The 25150-nt window shown below is 44.5% G+C and overlaps 2 pseudogenes; both read left to right on the plus strand.

Moving 5' to 3' along the window:
* The first annotated feature begins 2993 nt into the window (after window positions 1-2993).
* On the plus strand, window positions 2994-3697 carry LOC125106948 (cationic amino acid transporter 3-like; annotated as a pseudogene).
* Window positions 3698-22804: 19107 nt separating this feature from the next.
* LOC125106949 (cationic amino acid transporter 3-like) lies at window positions 22805-24498 on the plus strand (annotated as a pseudogene).
* Window positions 24499-25150: the final 652 nt, after the last annotated feature.

A 25150-nucleotide genomic window follows, 5' to 3' on the forward strand; every position in this document is an offset into this window, starting at 1 on the left:
ACTTGTGATCTCTATCTGTCAAATAAATAAATAAAATCTTAAAAAAAAACAAACTTCTGCAGGGGCACCTGGGTGGCTCAGTGGGTTAAGCCTCTGCCTTTGGCTCAGGTCATGATCTCAGGGTCCTGGGATCCAGCTCCACATGGAGCTCTCTGCTCGGCGGGGAGCGTGCTTCCCCCTCTCTCTTTGCCTGCCTCTCTGCCTACTTGTGATCTCTGCCTGTCAAATAAATAAATAAAATATTAAAAAAAAACCCACTTCTGCAAACATCTCCTAAAATTCTCTCAAAACCAAAGCCTGAGTAGGAAGGACAGTGGGGACTGCCTCCCTTTGTTTTCTCTGTACTCTGAAGTTCTTTTCTGGGCATGGCTGTGAATTGTTCATCCAAAGACTTGATCTCCTCCTGGGAAGCAGTCATTTGAATAGCAGCAGGGGAGGAGGGGGGAAAGAAGAACCACATGCAGGGTTCATTCATAAGAATATATATTTGACATAGTCAGGCAATGTTTCACTTGAGTTAAAAATAATTCCTTGTGAAAAATTAATAGGAAGTTAAAAAATGTGTGTTTTAATACAAACTCACAGAGCAGGGCATAATCTCCAAGTCCCTGGCAGCTGACATCACAGATTACACAGGGTGTGTGTGGAGCACTGTGTGGCCGGTGAGAAGACTGACTGCAGAAGTGGCCTCACCTTCTCTCCTGGAACACAGAGAAGCAGGAGAGAGAAGGAAATATTTAGGTTATGAGCCACTGAGTTAGGGGATTTATTTCTCTTCTCTCTACCCATCACACATTCATAACTGTGGACATAAAACCTGTAGTGAATGTTTCCTAGTTGCTTTGGGTGAGGTGTATTGAATGTAAGAATTCATAAAACTAAATTCCTCGCTCCTCTCCCTTCTCAGTCATGGACCCTAGATTGGCTGCTGCCCCCATTTCTCCAGTGTTTCCTTCTCAGACAGCCTGGTCCTCTCCTTCTTACAGGTGGTTATGAAGGCCCTGGCCCTTTCCCCTTCGTCCTCTCTGTTCACTGCACCCCTGTGGGTCTAGGTGGTAAAGGGAAGGGGTGGACTGTACATTCTTGGCCATCTGCACAGTTAAATGGATGATGCAGAATGAGGAGAAAGGGACCAAAGTGCCAGCTGACCTCGACTAGCTGATGTTGGAGCTACAGGTTTATGACTGGGGGACCAAATTTATATTTTAATCTCAGATGATATTTTCAAGTGGGTCTATACTTGTGATGAGGCTGACCAGTCCGTGAATTAACCTGTCATGACTCACACTCAAACACTGCTCGCACATCCTATGTGAGAATTACTCTACAATAATTCATGACCTGTTGTCTTATGGCTTAATTAGCACATGACACTACATGAGTTGGATGAACCCAAGTTGGAATATGTCCTGTGGTGTGCTAAAAAGCAGAATGTGGGGAACCATTGTGCTTTTTTCCTGGAGGGAGGCAGTATTGATTTTTATATGATGTCTTCTATGTTTCTATGATATTTGTATACGTTTCTATGATATTTGTGCTGCATCAAGTGACATGGGACTTATGAGCTTTAGTTGGTTGATGGGACACCATTTTCCAGTAAATATTTATTGTTTACATAGGCATTATGGAGGGATAGTACATACAGAAAAAAAAAAAAATGTATGAAGCAGCAGCTCTGAAGCCTGAGCAATAGAACTCAGCAGCCCCAACTCAACTCAACTTAAATCAGCCTCATCGAACCTGATCTCAGACTCTCCACTCCTGGGCTTTCTACAGCTCTCTGATCCTAGAGTCCTCTTCACTTCCAGCTAGAATGCCATGTCAGGCACTTCGCAGAATTGGTCCAAAGCTGGTATGCAGACGAATGCTGGAAGAAGATGTGAATGAGATGGCCCCTGCCAGAAGATGGACCACTCTGGATTTAGTGGCCCTGGGTGTGAGCTGCACAGTGGGAGTAGGTGTGTTTGTCCTGGCTGGGGAGGTGGCTAGAGACGTAGCAGGACCATCCATTGTGATCTGCTTGTTGGGAGCTAGCCTGTCTTCTGCGTTGGCTGGGCTGTGCTATGCAGAGTTTGGTGTCCAGGTTCCCTATGCTGGCTCTTCATATCTCTACACCTACATCACTATGGGTAAATCTGGGCTTTCATCACTGGCTGGAACCTCATTGTCTTCTTTGTTGCTTATACAGCCACTGTGGCTCGGGCTTGGACCTTAGCTTTTGACAATCTGCTTGGGAACCAGATCTCTCAAACCCTGCATGAGAGCATCTCACCAAATATGCCCTAGCACCTGGGAGAAATTCTAGGCTTCATTGTTGTGGGCCTTATGTTGTTGCTAATGGAATTGCTGACTCTGAGTATAGGTGGATTTTCCCGGTTTCCAAAGTGGTCATATTGGTGAAACTTTTGGCTGTCAGTTTTGTCATCATCTCAGGCTTCATTAAGGGAGACCTGCACAACTGGAAGCTCACAGAAGAGGACTATGTAAAGGTTGGACTCAATGACACCTCTCACTTGGGCCCTCTGGGCTCTGGAGGTTTTGTGCCTTTTGGGCTCAAGGGGATTCTCCATGGAGTAGCTACCTGTTTCTATGCATTTATTGGTTTTAGCATTATTATTACAAGAGTGGAAGAAGCCCAGAATCCTGAGCATCCCATCCCCATGGACATTGTGGTTTCACTGCTCATCTGCTTTTTGTTGTATTTTGGTGTCACTGCAGCACTAACACTTATGGTTCCTTACTACCAGCTTCGACCTGGGAGCACATTGCCAGAGATATTTCTCCATATTGGCTGGGCAACTGCCTACTATGCTGTAGCTTTTGTATTCCTCTGTAGTCTTTCTGTCAGCATCTTTGTCTTTATGTTCCCCATACGTAATCTGATACACATGATGGCACAGGATGGCCTCCTGTTCCTTGTACTTCCGACAATCCAAACCAGCACATATATGCCCAATGTGTCCACTGTAATCTTGGGCATTACCGTAGGAATCATGGCATTCTTCCTTGGACTCACTGATCTTCTGGATCTCATGTCAGTTGGGGCCCTGCTAGCTTACTGCCTGATAGCTCTTTGTGTTCTCATCCTCAGGTACCAGCCTGAGAGGAGGAATGGGGTTTAAAAAAAAAGCACAGGAGCAGGAAGAGAATGGACCTGCAGCAGAGAAGCTAACATTACAAGGACTATTTTTTCCAGGGAGCCCCACCCCCACTCCACTCTCTGGCGGGGTTGTCATTGTTTGCTCTTCACTGCTTGTTCTGCTGCTGACTCTCCTCTGCCTGGTGCTGGCCCACTGTCCAGGTCTGCTTTCTGGAGACACAGGGCATCACAGTGGTTGTGCTGCTCCTGGTGCACATCACTGGGATCATGGGGTCACCTGGAGACAGCCACAGAGCTCCACTCCCCTTCACTTTAAGGTCCCTGCTCTGCCTCTCCTCCCACTCCTGAGCATCTTTGTGAATGTTTATCTTATGATGCAGATGTCAGCTGGCACCTGGGCCCGAGTTGGTATCTGGATGTGGACTGGGTTTGCTATCTACTTTGGCTACGGGATCCAGCACAGCTTGGTCCCTTAACCCTACTTTAGTTAGGACCAAAACTGTAGACTCAGCAGTGAACTTAGCAGTGGCAGTCTGTATTTGAGTTGACATCATCACACTTGAATGTAGTCCAGTACCCTGCAATAATAGAGTACTTTTGGGCACATGGAATGCTTGACTTCCCATGGGTAGCTGGTGGGAGAACACTAATATGACTGTATTTATTATGAAATGAAGGATGTGTCTTTGCTCTTTCTCCTTTTTTTCTGTCTATGTTCCAATTGTGTCTGTACTACATACTAGGTTTTAAAAGTTATTATTCAAAGAAACCAGAAAAAGTGTTTTGTTTTCTTTTGGTTTACATCCAGTAGGGAGATACTGGATAATGTGGTAGTTTTATTTTTAATTTTCTGAGGAAATTCCATAATGATTTCCATAATGGCAGCATCAATTTGCATTCCCACTGATGGTACCTGAGGGTTCATTTTTCTCTATATCCTCATCAACACTTGCTATTTCTTGCCCTTTTATTTTAGCCATTCTGTTGGGTGTAAATTGATATCTCAGCATAGTTTTACATTCCCTGATGAATAATGATGTTGCCCATTTTTCATGTGTCTGTTAGCCATCTGGTATATCTTCTCTGGAAAATGTTTATTCAAGCCCTCAATCCATTTACTGGATTGTTCGGGTTTTCTGGTGTTGACTTGTAGAAGTTCTGTATATACTTTGGATATTAACACCTTTTTAGATATATCAAGTGTCCTGTGGGTAACTTGATTCTGGATAAAAAAAGAAACTTATTAAAAAAATGAAAGTATCTGAGCTGGGCATGCTCATGGCTGTCTCTTTAACTCATTAATTGAAGTCACAGTGAAGGGGGATGAGAAGAGAGAGACCAGGAATAGTACACTGCTGAGTGGTGCTCAAACTTCAGCAGGTGCCATCTCATTGGTAGGGCTTGTGAAAACAGATCACTGAGCTCCACCCCAGCTTTTGGAATTCAGTGGGTCAGGGTGGCCCCAATATTTGTAGTTCTAACAAGTTCACAGGTAAGGCTGATACCCCTGGTCCAGGGAACACAACTGAAAATGAAAGCTCCACCTGAAGGCCTTGATGATGTGAAGACTAAGTGAGGGAAACAAAGGTGTGCTTTGAACATTGACTTTCATTTAATGAGATATTTAGATTAAAATACTATCCATTAAGCCTCTCCCAGTGGGGAAATCAGAGTGAATCATTTCACAATGTATATGTATACCAAATCACCACAGTGTACTCATTAAGTAACTTAAAATTTTCTGTCAATTATGCCTCAGTAAAGCTGAAATTTTAAATATGAAATACCAAAGCTATCTGTGTGTCTTTATTTTCTTTATGATTATAAATCATAGGTAATGAGTGTATCTTTTTTTTTTAAAGATTTTATTTATTTATTTGACAGAGATCACAAGTAGGCAGAGAGGCAGGCAGAGAGGAAGGGGGAAGCAGGCTCCCCACTGAGTAGAGAGTACTGATAAGTACCCTGAGATCATGACCTGAGCCAAAGGGCAGAGGCTTAACCCACTGAGCCACCCAGGCACCCCAGGAGTTTATCTTGTTTACTGCTCAGAGCATCCAGCTGGGAGCTGGGCACATAATGAGCATTTAATAAATTCATGTTAAAGTGAATTGAACCTTACACATTTCTTTGATGCAGAAAATTCTCCTTTTAGGCTAGTGCTATGTTATTCCTTTAAGACTATCCTCTGGGAGACTTCCTTGACAGACAGCATTTCTCTCCTTTCAGAATTAAATCTAGAAGTGCCTCTAGACCTGTACCAAACTTTTAAGAGTTTTGCCTTTGTGCGGTTAACCCTGAATTCTGGTGACTATCCTTTCTCTTCCATCAGAATGGAGTCTTACCAACTATCATATGATCTCCCTGATACGAGGAAGTGGAGATGCAACATGGGGGGTTAAGGGGGTAGGAGAAGAATAAATGAAACAAGATGGGACAAGGAGGGAGACAAACCATAAGTGACTTTTTTTTTTAAGATTTTATTTATTTATTTGACAGACAGAGATCACAAGTAGGCAGAGAGTCAGGCAGAGAGAGAGAAAGGGAAGCAGGCTCCCTGCTGAGCAGAGAGCCCGATGTGGGGCTCGATCCCAGGACTCTGGGATCATGACCTGAGCCGAAGGCAGAGGTTTAACCCACTGAGCCACCCAGGCGCTCCCCATAAGTGACTCTTAATCTCACAAAACAAACTGAGGGTTGCTGGGGAGAGGGGGGTTGAGAGAAGGGGGGTGGTGTTATGGACATTGGGGAGGGTATGTGCTATGGTGAATGCTGTGAAGTGTGTAAACCTGGTGATTCACAAACCTGTACCCCTGGGGATAAAAATATGTTATATGTTTATAAAAAATAGAAAAAAAATAAAATTAAGTTAAGAAATAAAAAAAGAATGGAGTCTTACTCTAAGCAAGGAGTAGGTTCTTTCCTTCCTCTCGACCCAACATTAAGAACAGTGTTGTTCATTCAAAGAGCAACAGGAAAAATGCAGACCTGGAACAGGAAAATACCTGGCATGACCTCCGTTGGTCCTGCTCCATCTCTTTCCATGGAATACGGGAAGGGGCCAGAAGTAGTGAAATTGATGAAAGGCCCAACCTGCTCTCTCTGGCTCCAGGGAATTCCAGAAGATGAGGCTGGCTCCAGTGTGGGCACAACAGGCATCTTTTTTGACACAGTCAATGGCTGGAACAGAAGGGCCAGTGTTTTTCTGTTGCATTTATGTATGGGGCCTGCCCTGGGATGGAGGACTAGGAAGCTACTCTATTACTCAGGGCATTTCTTATTTTCCCCACAGGGAGTAGGTGACTCCAGGGAAGCCTGGTGGAGGCAGGACCTCTTATATATTTACATACTCCTTTAGATATTTCTTTGTAGGACTGGTGCAAAACCTTGTGAGAGCATCTAAGATTTCTTGGTAAAAAAGAATGCATACCCTAAATGTGGAAGGAAATGGACTGACATAGGAGAAATTAATAACTGGATAGGAGTTAAGGCATCATTCCTTTGGAAGAAAAGTTAAGAGTAGAAACTGAGAAAGAGGTATTAGTCAAGGGACACTTCCTGGAGGAAGACGCTTATGGAGAAATCTGGGAAATAAAAAAGAGAAAGGTGAGCTGGAAGAGAAATGGGACAGTAATTCTAGGCACATGGACCTTTAAGAGTCATGAAAGAATGAGACTCTTGTGAGGGATTTTTTCCCCCCACATTTGAAGGGAATATGAGCTGGGTTTGTATTGTGTATTGTGTGATGGAGTGAGATTCCTGAATCAGGAAGGAATGAGATAATTCTCATTGCCATCTGGAGGACAGAGAGCAGAAGGATGTGGACAGATATACTCTTCCTGCGAGACAGTTGTAGCACCTGCTGTATCATCTAGATCCTTGCTCTAGCAGCATGGGTGTCACTTGGGAGCTTATAGCAATGCAAAGTCTTAGATCCCAACCCAGACCTACTGAATCAGAATCTGCATTTTAGCAGGCTTCCAAGTAATTTGTATGTTCTTTCAGGTTTGAGGAGCATTGGCCTGAGATGATCAGTGATAGGTGTCTGGTCTCAGAGGGACTCTATGGAAGGTCTGCAAACTTTGGAACTGGGAGTACAAAAGGATGAGCCTAGGCTGGGGGAGTTGAATTTGGGGAAGAGGGAGAAGTAGGAGCATTGGCTTCCCTCTTGTCTCCAGGACTCTCACACGGATAACTATGGCAGGCAGGTTTTGGCACTCTGCCCACTTTGGGACAATGCCTGTTGTGCCCTCCCAGGAATCTACTTGGTCTTCAGGGGCTCCCCTGGCACAAGAATTGCATACGTAGGGACTGCTGCCCATTCTCGTACCTCTTCTTCATACGATGGCCTTAAAGGGACTGGGGAGTTCGTATCAGTCGTGTCCTGATTCAGGGTTGTACTGTCCCTTAATCAAATGAGTGATAATGTGATGACACTAATCAAGGAGGCTCTGGAGGTTGGTGGGATTGAAATAGGAGTTCTTAAGTATCTGTCCTGGAAATTGGGATACTTTCATCTTTTGAAAACTGTATGAAGACACCAGATGACTGCATGAGTGGTTATACCCTGATAGTGCCCCAAATTAATGCTTTTGAAGAGATCTTTTGATGATTCTTAATGGGTTAATAACAGACTATATGAGACCTGTAATTCCAGAGACCTGCTGATAGGCAATGGAACAATGTTACCAGGTGGGCATTTGGGAGTTTTCTTACACTTTTGAGGGTTAATGGACCTCATCCCGAATCAGAATGAGTGATGAAGACAGGCCAATATTGAAGGAAAAGAGACTGAGTTGAACATAAGGAAAAATATTCCAAGATTAGCAAGGTGATGGGGGATATGGCTGTCTCACTTGGATGTGTTATGCCTCAAATGGGCTCCTGCCCAGAACCAGCAAAATGTATAAAATGAACTCTCAAAATTGTTGTTGACCCCAAGAAATCTCTAGTCAACTTGTTAAGTGAAAGAGTGGGATGAGTGTGTGGTGTAGATAAGGTGGTGAGGCATGGGGATGATGAATGCCAAAAGAAAAAAGCTATAGAGCATTGAAATCTGCTAAAAATTGTAATCAAGTCTCACGTTTAGGAGAATAAGTTGCATGTTAGGGCTCAAAGAAGAGTTCCAGGTTTTCTTGTTCTTCCTGTCTCCATGTATATATATTATCTCATTGATGAGATTGAAAAACCTCCAAGGGAATAGAACATCTCTTTTATGTATTATTTCTTTATATTTCCTATGCCTACAGAGTGATGATGAAAATAATAGCTACTATTTACTGAATACTAAACCATATGCTTTGTTCCAAGCACTTTACAAGATCATATATTTAATATTTAATATTTAATACAAATATGTATTGTAGGGGTTGAATATTGTTATATCCACTTTACAAAAGCTAACAAAGGAGGGAAAAAATGAAACAAAATGGGTTGGGAGGAAGACAAACCATAAGAGACTCTTAATCTCACAAAACAAACTGAGGGTTGCTGGGGGATGGTGGGGTAGGGATAGGGTGGCTGGGCTATGGACATTGTGGAGGGTATGTGCTATGGTGAGTGCTGTGAAATGTGTAACCCTGATAATTCACAGACCTGTACCCCTGGGGGCAAATAATACATTATATGTTAATAAAAAAAGAAAAGCTGTAACTAAGGCTCAGAAAGGTGCAAAATGCAATGAAGTAATTTGTGCAAACTGAGTACTGAAGCTAAGACTTGTACCAACTTTGAGCAAAGTTCATACTGGTAACCCTTCCTTAAGCTATACTCTGCACAGAGCAGCCACTCAGTGAGGGATAGATGATCATTGAAACTTGATGGCATAGAGGTAATGGGAAGATAATGGATAATTACAGATAGTGGATAATGAATAAACAATTTCTATTTGTTTGTGCCCTATGGTCAGAGTCACAGTTAGTGACACACGCAAGCTTATACTCAGACATTCTCTCACCTTCACTGTGCCCCACCCTGCCGATAGAAGCTTGGAAAGGGGAAAGGCTGGGTATATTATATTGATAAAGCACCTCGTTGAAAGAAGTGTGTGTGCCAGATATATGGACATATGTCATTGAATTTGAGTGGAAATAAGCACTAAGGAATGGGGTATATTTCCTCTATAAATATGACCATGGTTGTTAGGTATGATGTGTGTGCCTCTATATGTGTGTGTATGCCTCTGTTTGTGTGTGTGTACACAAATCCTGAAGGGCTAAGATGTTGGGATGCTTTGGGGCCCTATAAATCTGTTATAGTCAGGAGAGGTTACAGAGAAAGAGCACAGCAACCAGAGGAAATTCCCTCTTGACTTTTCTTTCTAGCCTAATACACAGCCATCCTGTATGTATACCACCCATGTAACCACCTCCCCTCTCCTAGAACCCCTTCATGGAAGGTACTAAAAGAAGCTATTTTATTTACATCTTTGTTTCCAAATGGGACTTTCTATTTGAGCCATCCCAGAAAGTGGAGAATTAAAAATATTAATTCAGGAATGTAGAGTTGAGATTGTGAGAAATAGGGGACTTGCGAAATGAAGTTCATAGAAAACAATGAGCTTTGACAGAAGTAAGGATGGTAAGAGGAGTTGAATGTCTCTGTTTCCTTATTTGGAGCACCTCAAGCAAAGCTCCTGGAAACAGGACGAAGGACAACCTGCACGTGGTTTGAAAGCAGACACAGCCCAGGAACCCCTTCTTCCACTTTCTAATGCCAGCACTTGGGAGACTGTTTTATGAGGGATTTTTATGACAAACTTTGCATCTGACCTTTAATAGCATCTCTTGTCCAGTGAAGGAGGAAATACAGGTATTTATTGACATACAGTGTCTAAAGATCAAGGAAAATTGACTATGGAGATGGAAGGAGGAGGGGTTTCTCTCTTTCCTTCAGGTACGCAAATTATCCAACTTAAGTGGTGTAGTATATTCTTTGTGCTCTTCTTAGTAATGAGATTAAGAAATCCGCTCATTGTCAATAAGGAACTCAGTGGAGGGAGAGAAGAGATGAGAGACCTATAGATGGAGGCATAATGGGTACTCTGCTCCATTTGAACAGTACAGACCTTTAATAAGATCAGGTGCAAGAGAAGGAGAGAATAAATGGACCCTGGGACTCAGGTCCTGACCCTTATTTCCTAGAGAAAGCTTCTGGCTTCTGCAGTAATACCTTGAATTTCACTGGCCCTTGTATTTCATTCTCATGATGATCAGAAGGTTAGCATCAAATAATGAAATCCTTCCCAGTAATTATGTCTTTTCCTTGGAATTCCATACTCCCAATCTCTACTGAAATCCTACACAATCATCACAGTCCAAGTTTAAATTTACTTCTTCCATACACCTTCCTGGATAACTCACATCAGAAGCAATTTATTTCCTTCAACCACCTTTACTCCTCTGTGTCAATCTACCGTAGTTATCTCTCCACACACTGTCTTCTGTTGTAGTTACCCTGTATCTTCCTTGTCCCTTACTCAACTCTAAGCTTTTGGAGTGGAGAGACTGTGCCCTGTATATTTTTACATTCTCTCCACTGGGCCCAACACAGAACCTAAAGATTGTTAAATAAGTTTCATGCAAGGTATACAGTTGCAGGGAGAGAGGCCATGTGTAGAGATGTAGAAGTAAGTGCATTATGAATGTTGATTAAGGATATTATTGTTAATATAGGTCAGGTCATGATACTTTCAGGTATAGATCATATTCTTAGGAAATTTTTACCCAACCAGTAGATTGGTTCCATCTTTGGTCCTACTTCCAATCTCCCTGTTGCCTTGGGAAGAGGGTAAGTCAGGGCTCTCCCCTTGCCTCAGGATGGACCCTGTCCCCTCTTCTCCAGCTGAGGATTTACAAGCAAAGCAGAGTTAGGAGCTTTGATCTTGCTACAGACTTGGAGACAGATGAAGATAGTGGCCTCTGAAATAATGCCCCAGGATGTGAGGAGATGGAGACAGAAGTACACAATGAGAGAGGCAAATCGCTGTCACAGAGACTTCCTCTCACCTCTCACCTTAGTCTCAGTGAGTTCTGGGCCCTGTTCTCTTTGGGTCAGGGTTTTTGGGCTTCAGGGAGGGGGGAGATATCCCCTGAGTGACTTTAGAGGCCCCCACCCTGTGACCCCAGTCATCCCTGGATCCCTGCTCCAAGACTGAAGACAGCCCAGGCTATGAGGGGCAAGCAGTCCGCCAGTATCCCAGCAGCCTCAGCTAACTAGTTCATTACCAGGGTCTTCCTTTGACCATTTTCCTGCCCCCCTCCTTCGGAACAAGTTGGTAGTATTAGTTTCTGTCTCTTGTACATCAGGGGTCACATTAGAAAAGGCCTGGAAGTGGGTAAGAAGAATCTGACACTGGTACTGACACTGACACTGGAGCTTTTACACCCGTTCACCCTTTCCCAACACTGCTTCCTCCTGGGACATATTTTAGTCAGTAGTTCAAGCCTAATGGTTCCCCTTCTCAGGAAGACCTTGACCTTGCTAGAGTTGGGGATATTGTTCTATACATTTTACTCCATCTCCTCATGCTCCTTCAGTCTTTTGATGCCCCCCCTGGCAACTGGTCCCTCCCTCCCTCCCTCCCTCCAGGGGAGCCCAGTACCAGAGCCCAGGGCCCAGAGCTTGTTCTGCAGGGAGCACCGTTCTCTGCCGCCGTCTTGTGGCCGCCGAGAGCTTAGCAAGCCTCTGCTGAGAAGGTTCCCCTCATATCCTCGCCCCTGGTGGAAATTGCGTGTACCACAAGAAGCATTCTGTGGTCCTCCAACTTCATCTTTCCCCCCAAATCCCCTGCTTTCTGGAGGCACTCAGGACCTCCTTAAGGCTGGGAAAGTCTTCCTGAGATTTCATCCCCTTTACTATTGTCTGAGGTTTTAGTTCTGCTTTTGGGGATGTGCGGTGTAGACAAACGGCTGAGATAAAGATACTGAGCAGAGAGAGCAATTTCTCTTCCTCTTGGTCTCCATCTATGACCTCAGCTCCCAGCGTTGGGGAGTTTTCAAAGAAAGCGGCAGGGGTATGACATCCTGGAGAGAATGGGTCTAGAGCAGACCGGGATTATGAGTCTAGGCTTCTGTGAATTTGCACCTGAGCTCAGTGCATCAGCCTCAGAAGAGATGGATTGGCTGGAGTCAGGGGGGAGGAGGCAGGGATGCTGGAGGGAGATGGCCTATGAGACAGATGCTGGCAGGACTCCTTATCTCCAGCTCTGGAGTCCCCTGTCTCAGGATCTCTATTACAACATACAGTGAAGCTCTGGGCATACTCACCAGAGGCACATTTTTGTCCTTTAGGGTGGATCTAATTTTAGAAAATTGTCAAGGTTTTTCTGAGGCCGGTGAAAAAGGTGAGGACCCAGGTGGGAAGGGGCCCTGGCCAGGGGAGCTCCCTGACAGCTAGGAAGAGGAAGCTGATGGCGGGACAGAGAGACACAGTGCTCTGGGCACTCCCTCAGCAAATGTGTGTGAGTGAGTTTCTCAAGGGCAAATGGACCAGATGCCATGACTTGAATGATGAGAGACTGACATTGACCTCAGGAGGAAAGACGGAAGAAGATACAGAATTCTGGAAGGTTTTTTAGGAGACAAGAATATTGATACTCAGTTAACAAGTAGCAGGAACATGGAGAGGAGAGGATCAGAGAAGTCAGATCTCTCAGAAAGTGCATGACTTTGAGGAAGGGAGTGTGAACCCTGGAGGCAGATGAGGAGGGAATGTATAGGGGTGTGTGTGTCTGTGTGTGTCTGAGTGTGTGTCTGTGTGCTTCTTGTTCTAGCATTTACCAGCCATAGCTCAAAGGATATCCTTTCCAAAATGTATCCTAAATTGTTTTTGCTATAATTAAGCCCATCCTTCTAATTGTGGCATCTGAAGTCCTGAGTCTGGTGCCATGTGTTTCATAAAAGATGTGTGTCCATAGGGGACAAGGAGAGTAACTTGTAGAACTTGAAGAAGAAATGCAGTTACCAACTCCTGGATTTAATTACATGAAAGCCCTGGACATTCTGAACTTTATTACACTTCTCTGTGCCCATGGGAGTGGGATGAACTTGGGTGGTTTTGTCCCAGTTCTTCTCTTCAGAACTTCTCTGGAAGGTTCCCTTTCTACCTCCCTCCTGCTGCTACAGAGACTCCTTGGGCTCTAGGTGTCACCAGACATCTGGCCTCTGGGACCTTAAAATATTGCTGCAGGGAAGGGGGTGGGCGAACAATCCCTTTCAGATTGCTCGAGTTAATGTTCTAGGGTCTCCCCTGCCCTGAGAGGAGCTGGGGAACTGGTCTTTTCAGAATAGCAGGAAAGCCTGGGGGGAAAGGCAGGATCCAGCTTCACATGCTAAGCCTTAGGTATTCACACTTGGCTGATTTCTCCATCACTGGTCCCTTAAAACCTAGACTTAAGCATGTATACTGATCTCAAGGTCACTATTCTCTGTCTCAGTTTATCCTTTTGTGGGCTTCATATGTGCATTTGTGGGGGCCCTTTGGTGAGGAGCTGCTTGTAGTCATGGATGATGACTGCTCAGAAGGCGGTCTACACCGTTGACCCCAAATTAATGGGCAGTCACTAGTAAGTTGTTTTGATCATATTGTGTGTGGTCTTTCTCCAGCTCTCCATGCAGACCCAGTCCCAGACCTTCACCTCTCCTCCCTCTCCTCCATGGAATCACTAACCAGACTGTCCCAGCACCTTCTCCAGAGCTTGTCAGCCTCCCTTGCCTGCCTGCCTCAGTTTCTCTTTTTCCTTGGATCCCACTCCCCTGCACTGGGTGTGTCAGGCTGCATGAACCCTGAGAAATGAAGGCTGAGCTCAGGCCTCTTTGCATGGCAGCAGTGTTGGGGGAGGGGAGGTGAGGTCCATACCCATGCAGGGCCTCGGGGACCCCAAGTGGGCACTGGGAGGCGGCCCCACCCTCTCAGCTTTTTGGACCCTTCCAGCAGCAGCAGCAGCTCCTGAGAGGGACCCAGACTCAGCAGGAGCTCGGCGAGAGGGAAGAGGTTCCTGGAGCAACTATGCAGCCCCATCCCTGCATGGATCCCCCCTCCTGCTGCACTCCTGCCTCCTTCTCTCTCTCTGTCTGCTCTTCCCCTCTTCCCTGCAGTCCTGTCTACTTCCTTCCAGCTTGGCCTCCTTCACCTTCACCGCATCAGCACATCGGTCTGTCTTTGGGCCTGTTTGTCTGTCTGTCTGACTGCAGATATTCTGTGGTCTGAGATGTCCCAGGACTGGGTCTGCCCACAGCTCTCCCTTCGGGCTCTCCCTCTCCCTGCATCCCTCCCTCAGAGTCTGAGGGTCTCTCTTCCCATCACATCTGTCTGAGTCTCACCCTGTGAGCTGTCAGTGTCTCCCCTGCATATCCTTCTGTCTGTGTCCTGTACTGCCTCCCCCACCACTGGTCCCTCTCTGCTCTGCCTCGCAGCTCTCTTCCCTGCTTCTTTTATCTCTTTTTCTCTCAACCCCTTTCCCTGTCTCTGCCTCACACCACTGCCTCTCCTCCTTTTCCCTCCTTCCCTCCTCAAGATGCAGACACTTCCCGTGACATCACCTGGGTGGGCTCCACCTGCCAGTTTCCCCCATTCTGTCCACTTCCCCCAGGGAGACTTCTGGCCCCAAATCCGTATCTTCTGCATTCCCCCAGTCCTGGGCCAGTTGTCTTCCTTACCTATTGATTGTCTGGAGGACCTGGCATTTTCCCCAGCCTCACACCCTCTATACAGCAGACAGTGAGTAGCACAGGGAGAAAGGGGAAGAGATTGCTCTGGGGACCAGTTGTATGGATAGACAGACCCTCCCCTGTACCTGCCCTTCTTGCCCTCAAGCAGGTGCACCTCTAGGGAAATCCCAGCTGAGGCAGGGGAGACAGCCCAGGACTGTTGGAACAGGCACACATCAAACACCCAGATGCCCCTCCCCTTCTGTTCTGTCATGAAAGCCTTCCTTCCAGTCCTGCCTGCCCCCTTTGCCTCTGGGAATTCTGGCTCTGTAGTCTTGGCTTGGCCACTCCTCCCCTACCCCGCACAGCACCTGGAACAGAGGAGGTGCTCAGTTAGTGCCCTTGGCCCAGGCCTCCTGCAGATGTTAGGGCAGGGCAGTGTGATTTGTGGTTTCTCCTCAGCTGGAGGTTCTTCCTGTGATCAGGAGCAATTCCTTCCGCTCCAAGTTCAGTCTTCTGTCTTCCTATAGTTAGTATAGACTCTGACCCTTTAGGACCTGCCATTGCCATCTCTCCATTCCTTTCATCTCCACCCCAGGCTTTAAGGCACACAATTGAGGGTTTAGAGGCATGTCAGCAGTATCAAGTAGAGACAGTGGTGGTGCCGCTTCACCTTGAGACCCACGGATTCTTGGGCCCATCACCTGTGCATTCAGCCCTGGGTCTCTAAATAGGCCCCACCTTCTGCATTTCTGAGAAGTCTTGCCTCTGTTTGAAGATTAACATTGCAGAAAGGAGTAGTCACCTTCCTTTGGTCACTATTTCAGGGTCTTGGGATCCCCTCATTATGACTGTCCAGAGCAGGAAGGTCTGCAGGCAGGGACCACATGTTTACTTCCCCCAGCATAAGGCTCCATACTCATTCAGTCAGAATATGCTGTGAACACTAAGTGACTGTCTCAGGAAATCCTTGTGGTGATGCTTAAGCCAGATCCCTTTTGGTTTTATTCCAGGAGTGACAGGAAACATGGGTGAGGGGGCAGGGGAGGGGGTGGGGGATGGATAGTGGTGGCTGAGGAACCTAGTTGGAAGGGCACTTCTGTCCTTGTTTATGTTCATGTTTAAAGGATTGCTGAGGAACCCTGGGGTAGCTCAGTGAGCTAAGTGTCTGCCTTCAGCCCAGGTCATGGTCCAGGGCCCTGGGATCAAGTCTTGCTTCGGCCTCCTTGCTCAGTGGGGATCCTCTTTCTCCCTCTCCATGCTGCTCCCTCTGCTTATGCACGCTCTCTCTCTCTCGCTCTAGTTCTCCTTCCCTCCCTGACAAATAAATCAATATTCATCTTAAAAATAACTTTAAGAAAATCTTAAAAAATAAATTTAATTTAATAAATTAATATCAAATTGATTAAAAAAGAAATCTTATTTAAAAAAATAAAATCTTTTAAAAAAATAAAGGACTGTTGAGTGGGCTCTTTAACTGGCTCTGAGATCAGCTGCCAAATCAGCACAGGCTTGGCTCCACCAGGCTCCCCATACCTTCTTCCTGTCAGCCAGAACCACCTCTATAGCCAGGACCCTGAAAAGCTTGTTTACTTCCAAATTTTCATCTTGCTTCCTATAAGGTCTCCAGCAAAGTTCCATTTAAGCCCTCAGTCCACTTCTTTACCCACACAGAGCCCCACTAGTCTTCCATTGCCCACCTCCTGCTTTCCTCCAGGATTCTATTTAAGCCACCTCCTTTACCATTCCCCACCCTTCCCTTGTATCTGCCTCCTAATGGCCCCAACTCCCTGAGACCCAGTCTTGCTCATGCCATGCCTCTTGAGGGTCCCGCCTCCCAGAAGGTCCCCCCTCCCAAGGGCCCCAACTCCATAAAGGCCAAGCTAAGCTCTACTCCAAGTCCTGACTCTGCTTGGTCAATCTCCTTACCTCTCCCTGGGTTTGGCTTGCAGTTTCTTTTGAGGTCTTTCTCCTCTTAGACAAGAAAGGAACACTGGTAAGTGCTTTCTTGTGTTTATAGAGTTGGCAAGAATACTGAGAGTCATAGAGGAAGAAGGTTGGCTGTGTACTATCCCTGGCTGTGAAAGCAGTTGGAGTTTGAGCAAAGGATGTTTCTTGGAACCAGAGCTAGTCTTTGGATTGTGGGGTACAGAGCAGAGGACTTGTGAGTTTGGGAAGGGCAGGTAGGTTTGCTGGCGTCAGAGTGATGTGGACACCTACACTCTTTGTTTCCCTCCAGATCAGAAATGTTCTCAGCTCTGATGAGCGAAATATGAGTTAGAAGAGGTTGTTCCTTGGTGCTTCTCTTCCAGCGTCCTTCCCACCTCTTTGCCCTGCCCTATTCCTGGCTTTTCCTTTCGGACCTGCTGCAGAGCTTGCTTTCTTCATCTTTCTCTTTCCCACAGGCCCCAGAACAGTATATTTAGACATGTTCCTGGATTGAGTAAAGATTCTTCTACCTGGTTCTGCAGCCTCCTTCATGTTTTCCCTTATTTCTCACTGGAGATTCTGAATGTCTCTATGTCATACCTTCTTAGGGAGGACATCAGTGTCCACTTTGCAGAATAGCAGGTCCACTGTGATAGAATGGTCCACCAGCATGACAGAGGATTTGGGGTCTTCGTCTTCCAAGTTCAAGAAATTAGGTATATTTACAGCTGCTGAAGATATCTCCCTGTCTTTCTTTTCTAATTTTAAAAAGTTGTGGTGGGGACTGATTCTAGACAAGGTCAGGCTGTAGGAGGCTAGAGTACCAAGGTCCCCTGGGGTGTGGCTGCCTAGTGGTCTTCAAAACACTGTATGAAAGCTTGTCTGAGTTCCCAAGTATATTATAAATGAGCCTGTGCTAAATAAACCTTGAATATTGATGGTTCTATTTTTTTTCTCTTGGAATCTATCAATTTTATGTACATGATAGGCATATTTATTGATTGATAAAGGCTTGGAGGAGAAAACCTGAAATAGGACTGACTCCCTGGGTCTTCTAGAGACAGTTTGCTGTTATTGCAAAATATATTTGTAACTCTTTAATTTCAAAGGCCCTTGGATCTTAAACTATTCTTTCTCCCCTCTCTTCACCAACATGTACACTGTGGGCATCACCCCAAAACCAGAAGCCCAGACAACACTTATCCATGCATGAAACCTGTCTTCTTGATTATATGTGGCCAATGTTGATTTCTAAGTTGTCTTTCTCTTGCCCTCTAGCAGTTCTTGAGCAACTTCTTTTCATTATCAATGGATACGTATTATGTGCTTCCAGAGGGCAGTTTCATTTCAACCTTAGGTTAAGAAAAATCTTGGGAAAGATCAATTTCCTTCATTAAGTATATTCCAAATTGATAAAAACAATTTTTGGATTGTATTCTTTTGGTTTATCCTTGTCCCTTTTTTCTTTGATTATCACAGAAATCACAAAGTACAGTGGGGATGAAAAAGAACTAGGGAAGAGGGATGAAGAGTGTCCTTTAGTGATGGAGGCTGTTGTAGATTATGTTGTCTGAGCTGCAGTGAGACTGATGGGTCTTGGTGGAGAAGCTGTATGGATCTCTATTTGGATAAAACCTCAGGACTTTGAGGCATGACACAACCTTCATATAACTCAGATGATCTGGTGTTTTTCCAACAACAAAACAAAGCAAAACCAATGAACTTTCCAAGGGAGCAGGTGGTAATGTGGAGAAGCTACCTAGAGCTATGAGAGGACAAGGCACAGTCTGGTGAGGAAGGATGTGGGAGACAGAGACAGCCGAGTCCTTACATGGGAGAACAAAAGACACATTTAATGATAATGAAGGAAGATAATCAGAGAAAAGTTGGCCTTTCCTAAACCACCTCGGGTGCAGAATATTACTGAGGGTGTGTATTCAGAGAAGGTGCATGAAAGAAGGAGCCGTGGGCCCTGACCACTCACAACTGCTAGTCTAAAATGGAGACATTAGTATAGTGATGGATGGGACCACTAGATGGATTTCTAGATTCAATGCTTACAAGGAAAGGATGGATTTAGGGGAAAAAACAAAGCTGTTTCATAAAAATTCTTGGAAAAAGTGGGTATGGATCAGTGCTCATTTTAGACAAAGACTGTCCTACATCACGGTTTTAGTTTGGAAAATAAGGTAGACAGGCTGATGGATTTTCTTCTACTTTCTCCTGAGGAGTTTTTTTTTTTTTTTAAGAGAGAGAGAGAAAGTGCACAGGGAACTGGGGGGAAAGGAGAGAGGCTACAGGAGAGAGAAAGAGAGAAGATCTTAAGCAGTCTTTATACCCAGGGTAGGCCTTGACACAGCGCTCCATCTCATGACCCTGAGAACATGACCTGAGCCAAAAGCAAGAGTTAGATGCTTAATCAACTGAGCCACCCAGGTGCCCATCTCCTGAGGACTTTTCTTAGGTATTCTGTCTGTGTTGATGGGATTCAGAGTTGAATAAAGGAAAGTAGAGAATCATACAGGGAAGTAGAAAAGAAATTAATTTTCACTGTTGATATCAAGTTGTCACATCAATTTCTAATCCTTTAACTGCACACTCTTCCTGGCTTTCCCAGCTCTCTTTCTGATTCCTGTTTATAAATTCTCACTCTGATTCTTCCTGGTAGCCCATCTAGTTTCTGAAGACCTCTAGAAGCAGAAGCTCAGGCATTTCTGATTTGTCAGGTTGATTTTCTTGTTTGGGTGTAATAGAAATGTTAAGAATTTTCAAAACTAGAATCTGACTGAAACTAAACCTGTCAATGTGTTAAATCACGAACGAGGAAGGTTGCATTTAACTCTGTGTTCTCTGCAGTTATCCCAAGGGACTAAGAAGAGGCACCTGTTCACAACCATCCCAGAATGATACTGGATAATATGCAGTTTATACAGCCTCTAGAGAAGCTCTGGCTATCCTCTTGCTTACCGAAATAATGGCATCATTTTACTAGTGTAGTGTGTGCGTCATTTTAATAGTGTAGTTGCTGGGGCTCCATAGATACTGTGGGAAGGAAACAAAATAGTTTTTGGTCTCCATCTATGTGGATTTTGGTCTCCATTTGGCTGGTTGGATTTGGTCTACATACAGTTGGTCTGGTTGGCATTAGTCTGCATCAGGATAGGTTTTCACTGACTTGGAATTCAGCCTCTGCCAGACTGGGATGGAATTGGAGAGGTGTAGTGCTGGGGCTGGTAGAGTAGATAGGTGAGGTGAAGGAGGTGGCTATGTTTCCTCTTGGCCTAGTGAGCAGTTTGGCAGGGGAATGGGGGTTGCCATGCCTTTAAGTTCAAGTCTTGGGTGTGCCTATTAATATTTGCTTGCAGAATTAGGGTTTCTATCCTCATTGAGAAACTATGAAGTAGGTTCTACCTCGAGGAGGTTTTGTTTTAGAAAGGGAGACCAAGGATTCTTCCAAGTAACATGCAAACAGAATACAGTGGAAAGTAAGATCACAAGTGGTAGGATGCCTGGTAAGTGATCCATTTGTTGAAGATGTACTCAGAAGACTCCTGGGAGAGAAGTTGGGGTATTTATTTTCCTTAGTATGAGCTGAATTTAGTTATTTCAGCTTCCTTTCCAACTTTTCAGGGAAACTGACATTCCCTTCTCTTTCCCCAGGAGAGAAGTCACACACATTTTACTACTGCAGTGGTTTATCTCTACAGGCCTTTTCCGCACAGACCAAGACTAAGAATTATTGACTTTAATTATTATTAATATTTCATATTCATATCTAGATCTGTATCAATATCTGTAGCATATATTTACCTGGATCTCTCTACCTGGGCAAGATGTATTTATTAGTTCAAGGTATGGTGGAGTTTATGTACTTGGTGGTGGCAGGGAAGGAAGGCCTAAAAGAGGCTCTATTCATTGGCTCATAGCCCAGGCTGAAGCTATAGCTTGAAGTGATGTTTCCTGGGAAAGAGTTCTACACAGTGTCAAGATAGGATAATAACACCTCTTCCATGAAATCTTTGCAGGCTGACTCACTAGCCTTGAAAATACTGGAAATGTGGCCCTTACTACTCTTATCTTCCATCCGCTAGGAAGACATCTGGGACTTTGACATGCACTTGCCTTGACTGTTCATTTCTGATTGAGGAACACCGTTCTTGGTTCATTGTTTATGCAGTATAAAATGATTCCATGAGTTAAAAACTGACCCTCCTTATCTGTCTCATGTGGTTGTTAGTAAATCATAACGTTGGAACTGGTAGGTGGCAAATAAGGAGTTAGGATGGATTTGTAGATAGAAGGTCTGGCCCATAACCCAGGGGTTCCCTTTGAACATCTATAGGAAATATTTCTCAATTTTGACTTGATCTTTCCATGTTTAAAAACTTCTGACAACACTTCTTCAAATTCTCTCAAAACCAAAGTATGAGTAGGGACGAGAGTGGGGGCTGCATGACTTTGTTCTCTGATCTCCACTACTCATTTCAGGGCATTGCTGTGAATGTTCATCCAAATCCTTGCTCCCCTTGAGGAGGGGGCCATTTGAATAGCAGGAGGGGAGGAGGTGGGAGAGGGAACCACATGTGGTGTTCCTACATTAAGAAAACACATTCAGACTATGGTTTGAGTGAGTTAAAAATAACTCCTTGTGAAAAATTAATAGGGAGTTAAAAGTGAGGGTTTTAATACAAGCTCACAGTGCAGAACAGGGGCTCCAGGCCCTTATCAGCTGACATCCCAGATGGCTCAGGGTGTGTATGGAGCACAGTGTGGCCAGTGAGGAGACTGTCTGCAGAAGTGAGTTAACCTTCTCTCCTAGGACCCAGAGAGGGAGGAGACAGAAGGAACTGTTTAGGTTATGAGCCACTGAGTTAAGTGATTTATTTCTTTTCTTCCTATCCATCACACTGTCATAGCTATGGATATAAAAACTGTAGTTAATTTTTGTCTGGATAATTTGGGTGAAGTTTATTAAATGTGAGAATTTATATATATATATATATATATATATATATATGTAAGAATTTATATATATGTATTTATATAAATATAAATGTGAGATATATTTATATAAATATAAATGTGAGAATTTATATATATATAAATTCTCACATTTAATAAAGGTGTGTGTGTGTGTGTGTGTGTATATATATATATATATATATATATATATATATACACCTTCCTTTCTCCTCTCCCTTCTCAGTCCTGGACCCTGAGTTGGCTGCTGCCCCCATTTCTCCAGTGTTTCCTTCTCAGACAGTCTGGTCCTCTCCTTCTTGCAGGTGGTTATGTAGACCCTGCCCCTTTCTCCCTCGTCTTTGTTCATAGCACCCCTTTTGGCCTAGTGAGTAAAGGGAAGGAGTGGACAGTACATTCCTTGCCAACAGTACAGCTGAATAGATCATGCAGAATGGAGAGAAAGTGGGCTAAACTGTCATCTGACCTTAGCTGAATTTAAGGTTAAGGGTTTTAAGACCAGTGATCAATATTTGTATTTTAAACTCAGGTAATATTTAAAAAAATGATTGTACTATTGCAAAGTGGCCTTCTGGTCCATGAATTTATGTGTCATAAATCACACTCCAGCACCAAGCAAACATCCCACATGAGAACTGTAACACGATACATTCATGTCCTGTTGGGTCTTACAGCTGCATTAATACATGAAGATACATGACTTAGAGGAACTCAAATAGGATTATGTCATATGGTATGCAAAAAAAGGAGAATGTTGGGAGGTACTTAGCCCTTTTTCTGGGAGGAAAGCAGGGTTGATTTTTCTAGGGTGTCGTTTGATGTCAATTTCTGTGATATTTGTGATGCCACAGGTGACGTGAGATATCTGAATTTTGGTTGGTGGGTTAAACACCATTTTTCACTAAACATTTCTTATTTATTTAGGCATTATGGAGAGATAGCATATACCAGGTAAAATATGTTGCAGTAGCTTTGAAGCCTGAGCAAGGGAACTCAGCGGTCCCAACCCAGCTTGGCTTAACTTAGCCTCATTGAACACAATCTGCTTCTCTGGGCAACCTGGGCTTGTTACAGCTCTCTGATCCTGGAATCCTCTTCAATTCCAGCTAGGATGCTGTGACAGGCACTTCATAGATTTGTTCAAAAGATGGTATGCAGACATACGCTGGAGAAACTTGTACCTGAGAATACCCCCAACATAAACCTGAGCACTCTGGTTTTAGTGGCCCTGGGTGTGGGCCTCAGAGTGGGTGTGGGTGTATATATCCTATGTGGTAAGGTGGCCGGCAATCAAGCAGGACCATCCTTTGTGATCTGTTTTTTGGTGGCCGGCCTATATTCTGTGTTGGCTGGGCTATGCTATGCAGAGTTTACAGCCCGGATTCCCCATCCTGGATCAGCATATCTCTACACCTATGTCACTATGGGTGAAATCTGGGCTTTCGTCACTGGCTGGAACCTCATCCTCTCCCTTGTTGCTGATACAGCCAATGTGACCCAAGCCTGGACCTTGGCTTTCGCCAGTCTGCTTGGGAACCGGATCTCTCAGACCCTGCATGAGAGCATCTTAGTGCATGTTCCGGAAGTCCTTGAAGATTATCTAAGTTTCTTTAGGGTGGGGCTGGTGTTGTTGTTCATGGAGATACAGACTTGAGCAATGCTCAGTTTTTCATGGTTACCAAAGTGGTCACATTGGTGAAATTTTGGCTCTCAGTTTTGTCATCATCTTTGGCTTCATTAAGAGGGACCTGCACAACTGGAAGCTCACAGAAGAGGCGTTCATACACACTGGACTCAATGACACCTCTGGCTTGGACCCTTTGAGCTCAGGAGGATTGTTGCCTTTGGCTTTGAGGGGACTTTCCAGGGTGCAGCTAACTGTTTCTATGCACTTATTGGTTCCCAGTATATTCTTACCAAAGTTGAAGAAGCCCAGAATCCCAAGCATTCCATCCCCATGGGCATGGTGATTTCACTGCTCATCTGCGTTTTGGTATATTTTGGTGTCTCGGCAGCACTGACACTCATGGTTCCTTACTACCAGCTTTGACCTGGGAGCACCTTGTCTGAGGCATTTCTCCATATTGGTTGGGCCCCTGCCTGTTATGTTGTAGCTTTTGGATTTGTCTTTAGTCTTTCTGCCAGCCTTTTGGACTTTATGCTCCCCATAGGTCAGTTGATATATGTGATGGCAAAGGATGGTCTCCTGTTCCCTCTTCTTGCCAGGATTGAAACTGGCACTTATGCTTCCATTGTGGCCACTGTGATCTTGGGCATTATTGCACCAATCATGGCATTCTTCTTTGGACTCACCGATCTTGTGAACTTCAGGTCGATTGGGTCCCTGTTAGTTTACTCCCAGGTGGCTCTTTGTGTTCTCATCCTCAGGTGTCAGCCTGAGAGGAAGAATGGGGGGAATGAAGTGCAGGTGCAGGAAGAGACTGTACCTGCAGCACAGTAGCTGACTCTAAGGAGACTAGGTTTTCCAGGCAGCTCCACTCCCACTCCACTCTCAGGCCATGTTGTCTATGTTTGCTCCTCACTGCTTGATCTGCTGCTGACTTTTCTTTGCCTGGTGCTGGCACAGTGGCCACGTTTGCTTTTTGCAGACTCTGTGGATCACAATGGTTGTGCTGTTCCTCTTGCTCATCACTGGAATCACTGGGGTCATCTGGAGACGCCACAGAGCTTCACTGCCCTTCACTTTAAGGTTTCTGCTCTGCCTCTCATCCCACTCCTGAGCATCCTTGTGAATATTTGCCTTATGATGCCGATGACAGCTCACATCTGGGCTGGTTTGGTGTCTGGAAGCTGATTGGGTTTGCTATCTACTTTGGCTAATGGGATCCAACATATCCTACAGGACTTTAGAATGACCAATTTCACTTAAGTTAGGGCCAATTCCGGTACATGTTTGGTTTGACATCATCATACCTGAATGCAGTCTGTTCTCCCTACACAATAATTTGGAGTACTCCTGACCATGTAGAAACTAGGCCTCCATGGGATGTTGGTAGGGGAACATTTTATTGTGGAGTGAATGGTGTATCTTTGCTCTTTCTTCTTCTTCTTTTTTTTTTTAACTTGTCTACTTTTCAATTGTGTCTTCAAAAAGAATTATTATTAAAAGAAACTAGAAAAAGTGTGTTTGTTTTCTTTAGGTAAATACCCAGTAGAGGAATTACTTGATCATATGGTAATTCTATTTTTAATTTTTTTAGGAACATGCACACTCTTTTCCACAGTGGCCGTACCAGTTTACATTGATACACAACAGTGCTTGAGGTTTCCTTTTCCTCCATATCCTCATCAACACTTGTTATTTCTTGTCTTTTTTTTTTTTTAATTTTAACCCTCTGACAAGTGTAAAGTGACACATCTTTGTAGTTTTAGTTTGCATTTCCCTGATGGTTAGTGATGCTGAGCATCTTTTCATGTGTCCGTTGGTCTTTGCTCATTTTTTTTTAAAGATTTTATTTATTTATTGGACAGA

Source organism: Lutra lutra, chromosome 8, assembly GCF_902655055.1.
Source record: "Lutra lutra chromosome 8, mLutLut1.2, whole genome shotgun sequence".
Lineage (NCBI taxonomy): Eukaryota > Metazoa > Chordata > Mammalia > Carnivora > Mustelidae > Lutra > Lutra lutra.